Source organism: Phalaenopsis equestris, unplaced genomic scaffold (genome assembly GCF_001263595.1).
Source record: "Phalaenopsis equestris unplaced genomic scaffold, ASM126359v1 Scaffold000273, whole genome shotgun sequence".
In the NCBI taxonomy this organism is placed as follows: domain Eukaryota; kingdom Viridiplantae; phylum Streptophyta; class Magnoliopsida; order Asparagales; family Orchidaceae; genus Phalaenopsis; species Phalaenopsis equestris.
In genome coordinates, this window is record NW_018164715.1 from 203053 (window position 1) to 208655 (window position 5603).

Sequence of the window (5603 nt, forward strand, 5' to 3'; positions counted from 1 at the left end):
TATATATATATATATATATATATATATATATATAGGTACATGACATTGGTTGGGGGAAAACTTTTCTGTTCGGACTCCAAACGTAGCATTACGTGCGGACTCCCAGCAATATAACGCCATGTGCGCTATATTGGGTCCACCTACAAAAATAATGGAGTGGAACCAAAGATATTATTTGGAAGGTTATTGGGGGTATTAACTCTACACAATAACCCCTTCAATAATCCCCCAATAACCTCTGCATTTCCACTCTAATAATCATCTGCAATAACCCCCCAATAACTTTCACGGTTCTACTTCAGTAACTCCCTGCAATAACCTCACAACAATACTCAATAATCACCCAATAATCTTCACAGTTCTACTTCAATAACCCCCATTCATTAACCCCCACAATAACCCCCTGCATGAACCTCCTAATAACCTCAGCGGTTTCAATTCAATAACCCCTAATAACATTCGCGATGTAGCACACGTGACAATATATTACTTGAGTCCGCATGTAGAGCTACGTCCAGAGTATGGACAAAGAATATTTTCCTTGGTCAGCGGTTCGTCTAATAGCTTCTGGCCAATATATATATATATGATAATAATAAAGGAGAACAAGTACTGTTTTAGAAGGTGAGTTAACAAATAGAAACCGCAATTAGTAGTATAATTTCCTACGTAAGGTTCCACTAAAGCCAAGTCACACTCACACACTAACGTGTTTGTATCAACATTTTAACATTGAAGTAGTGTCAGACTCACCATCCATAAACATTCATTTGTTCTCCAACAAGGCCAGAAGATATATTTCAATTCCATGGATCAACTTTATAAAATAAAATCATCATAATTCATATTTGGGAGAACTTTCATGATTGTTTAAATGAAGTAAAGCGTCAAATATGGACTAAAAAAAATGAAAAAGAAATAAAAAAAAGGATGGAAAGGAGTGAAAGTGGGAAACTAGTAAGCACATAGGAGCATATAATGCATTTTCATAAAGAAAATGCTGTACATGTGGATCAAAAGATATGATTTAATTTTAGTCAACTAGCTTTTCTTTTCAATTGGAGTGGATGTATAGTAGATTTCTAGTTAGATGTTTTGCAATTATGGAAATGCAAGTTACATGGGCTTTTGTTGCAATTTTCAAAAAAAAAAAAAAAAGAGACTCATCATCTATATATTTTTATGTCGAACACCAATCTCGAGATGTTTTTGAGTAATAAATATTTCAAATTCAAAATCAAGTTTATAGAGGGCCCTGTTTTTAGCAAGTTTATAGTCAAAGCTAACCATCTCGACAAGTCGAACTCGAAGGTACCAAAGTTGGGGCAATCTGAGTCCAATTAAGCCATTAAAGAACATTTGGAGGCGTCAAATCATTAAATGAATATTCTAATGAACTCCAAATTTGACAAACATATAATCAAATCAAGAGTCTCAACGAGAGGAATCCAATGAACTTAGGATCACTCAATTTCGAGGTCATTAACACACTCAAATCACTAAAAAATTTCTATGATCAAGATAGATCAATGTGGGTCATCCGATTAGATGATTGTAGAAGTTATTTGCCAAAAGACCAAAATGCCTCTGTTCTAATGGCTAAAAATAGACGCCCTCCCTTCACTTGAGGTGAAGGAAAAATGAAGAATTTTCAAAGCCTTATTTGGACTGAAGAACTGATGAAAGTCTTCGACCTCCATAGCCGCCGATCACCGTTGACCATCGCATGTCGGCCCCCCTTGCTTGCCGCTGCCCCCCTTGCTTGCCGCTGTCAGCAATCCGTGTTTGCTAACATTATTTCTCAAATATCCCCATAACATATTACATCATATTAGAGACAAAAAAAAGTTCCAGCCATCTTAGTCACCAACTACCGCAGACGCTCATCGGCTGTCGTCAACCACTGTAGCTGTCATGCTCACCGTCATCAATAACCCTTACTCATCATCATCAACAACCTCTACTTGTTAACATTGTATTCAAAATACAACCGTAACGTATAATGCAGTATTAAAAACCTGATAATAAATTTTAGCCTCTATACCCGCCGTCCATTGTCGGCCACTACTCGTTGATTGTCATCGACCACTGTCGACCACCGCCTGTAGGCTGTCGTCAACCACCACCTATCGATCGACATTAACCATCTTCGATAGCCCCTACTCTCCAATGTCAGTAACCCATGCTTACTAAGAGTCTGTTTGGGGCAACAATAAATTATTGATAATCTGCTGAAAAGCAGCTGATCCAGATAAGCTGTTGATCAACAACTAATTTGGATAAATTGGCTGTTTGTTTGGTTCATGCATTTGGAACGAGCTGATTTGTAGCTGTTTCTGGATAAATGGGGGTTCTGCCCCCGTGCAATAATGTTCTTTACGACAGAACTGTCACAACTATAATAAATCTGCTAATATTTGTTATTAATTTTTTATTGCAATCAATATTTGTTAAGATAGTATAAATTTAAACTTAATATTAATAATGCAGAAAATATTTATATATATATAATTTAAATTATTTTATAATTTAATACTTTAGTAAAGCTAAAATACAAATATAATATAACTTTATGTTTTATTTATACGTTTAATACTAAATAATTATTTAATATTAGTATTATTAATAATGTAATAACAATATTTATTAAACTTTATTGTATAGTAAATATGAGTTTAGTTAGTTAAAAATATTCAATTATTAAAATTATATATGTATTATTATAAATTAAGTGTATTTTATGTAATAAATACTTCTTAAATTAACTTATTTTAAGATATAGTTTAAATTTTTTTATAATATTATTTACGTAACATTTTTATATTAAATTTTAGTTATATATATTTATTATAATAAATTAATAGATAAACATGTTATATAATTTAGTTAATACTTATTTACATAAATACTAATTATAAATATAGTTTATAATTAATGTATAACTATTTAATTTAAAATATATAGTAATATAAATAATTATGTATAAAGTAAATTAAATTAATTTATGTATTATAATTCTAATTTTATTTTTAAATTAACTTTATGTTTAACATTTATATATTTTAAACTAACTATAATATATGTATAATTTTAAAATTAATTGGTATTATATACAAATTAACAAAATATTAAATATATTTAGTTATATATTAAGGTATCAAAACTATATTATTAAATACTCATATTAAGTATGTTTATAAGTTAATATTTAACATTTACTAATTTAAATTTAATGTTTTTTATCAACCGTACAAATAACAATGCAAAAACACATGAATACTGCCGCAACACCGCGAATCAACGATTGACAAAATATGCGAATAATACCGCGAATAACACTGCAATAATACATGAAAACTATTGTGAATAACACCATGAACAACATCGGAAATCAACAGACTTGCGACCACACAAATAATACCGCGAATAACGCCGAGAATCAATAGATGCACGACCGCGCAAATATTACCTATGAATAACACCGGACGTGCAATTGCGGGGGAGTAGAGCCGTAAAAAAATTTTTCTGAATGTGGGACACAGGATCAAACCCGTGACCGGCTGTAATACAAAATGAAGTTAGTTTATGCCGCATGGCAGCCTCGACGGAGAAAACAAACACTAATGTCGGCGTTTTGAAAACACCCCGAAGCTATTATGCGGCGCCAAACGAGCCCTAATATTGTATCACAAACACGGCTGTAATGTGTAATGTCATATTGAATAAACAACAAAAACTTCCGATTTTCATAGTTGCCGACCACCATCGACCATAATCAGTCAACTGCCATCGACTACCACCGATTGTTCCTACTTGTCGCCGTTAGTGATCCCTGCTTGCTTACGTCATATTCAAAATATGAACATAACGAAATGTGCAGTTTAGTCTTTAAAGTATCCTATGAACATAATGAAATGTGCCATCGACGCCTATGTGCTTGTAACTGAAATGTGCAGTTTAGTCTTTAAAGTATCATCTTCACTGTGAGATTTGTGTTTGTCAGAGTTGGATTTTTATGATATCTCTTGTGCGAAAGCGATAATAGAAGAGTCACATAGTGTTCTTGAATTCCAAGAACGTGGAGAGATTCGAGTGTGGTGTAATCTATACATTCTTCTCATTTATTCATAGTGAATTTCCTGTTGTGGCTCCATATTTTTTCCTATTCTTGAATATTTTCACATTAAATTTTGGCGTTCTTTGTATTTTCTGTGTTTAATTACCTTGTGTGCGTATGTTCTAAGTTCTATTTCAGATCTCTCGAATCAATTTCCACAATTTCCCCCACAACAAATCTTGCACTTGCTACCTGCTCGTCAGTGTCTCCCCATGAGTTCCCCGAATGGCTCAATATCGCCCATCTTTGTTCTTTTGCTTTGAATGCTGTGTTGCATATGGTTTCTATAGAAGGAAGGAATTTTTGGTGCTGGTAATTTTGTGCTTGCTTGCCATAGGTTTTATTACTGTTTTTGTGGATCTATAATCTTTGCTTCCAGTATTGCTTGTTAAGCTTCTTTTTAAGGTACTATAAGCTTGGAATTGAAATATTTCTACTTTTGTTATTACTAATTTACTGATTCCTTAACAGGCTTGGTGAGGATTATCTATTAAGCATGGCTAGAGGTGGTACCTTCAGCATCAAGGGGCTTTTTCATTATTTTATTTGTTTTTTAGTAGATATATGGAGTGTAGTTAATGGTTTTTATAGTTAAATATTTTGAAATTATGTTTGTTGAATTTATTACTTGTTTTAAAGATTTTATTTTTGTTGAATTTATATTGTAGAATGAACAAAGAATTTGCACATATTACCTTGATTATGTGACCAAGTCTGGCTATTTTAATGAAAGTTTATGTCATACTACATTATTATGGCATTCATGTTATTTTTATTTTTTTATATTTATGATGTCACTCAGTTCAATTTTTATTCAACCTTCAATCTTGAAATTTCTTGCTATTCTGTTCAATGTGCACGTTTTTCAAAACCTTGCTCTTATCTTAAATATGTTATACGGGTCGAGTTTGAGTGAGTAGATTGAAAGAGGGTCAGGTTGAAGTATGACTTTCTGACTCGTCTTTTATTAAGATCCGACAGTTTCAGGTCAGGTCAATTTCAAGTTAAACCTAAATTTGACTTGTGAACTCAATTTGACACCCATAAATGAGGCTTAACTTGACAGTCAGCTTATCATTCAAAATGAAAAAAAGCAAAAGAAAAAAACAAATTTTTTTAATCTAAAATATATATATATATATATAATTGCCAGATTATTTTAACATAAATCGATTTATTAAATTTTAATTACAATTCTTTTAAAAGTAACAATAAATACTTTCGGATAATATTTTTTTTATCAATATCTTAATCCAAAATTTGTTTTTAAATACAGCTATGTTTTATAATTTTTTATCTATTTTTAAAATATCAAGGTGGTGAATTATAAATTTATATTTCTCTTAAAATAATATTAAATCCTCCCCTTCTTCTACAACCGGCCTTTTAAAGGCCATGCCCAACTCTCTCCTACCATTGCCCCTCTAAAGCACAAGTTCTCTCTCTCTTCTCAGGTAATGCATCTAAGCCCTCTCTCTCTCTTTCC

The 5603-nt window shown here is 31.9% G+C and overlaps 1 protein-coding gene across 2 annotated transcripts in view; it reads left to right on the forward strand.

Moving 5' to 3' along the window:
* Positions 1-5531: 5531 nt before the first annotated feature.
* Positions 5532-5603, forward strand: part of LOC110024760 (cadmium/zinc-transporting ATPase HMA3-like) — a 10117-nt gene continuing 10045 nt past the window's right edge. Inside the window, exon 1 of one of the 2 annotated variants that reach the window (XM_020724909.1) lies at positions 5532-5571. The gene's annotated coding sequence lies outside the window, so the exon portion shown is untranslated. The remainder of the gene's footprint in view (positions 5572-5603) is intronic. The other variant, XM_020724912.1, reaches the window with a different exon arrangement.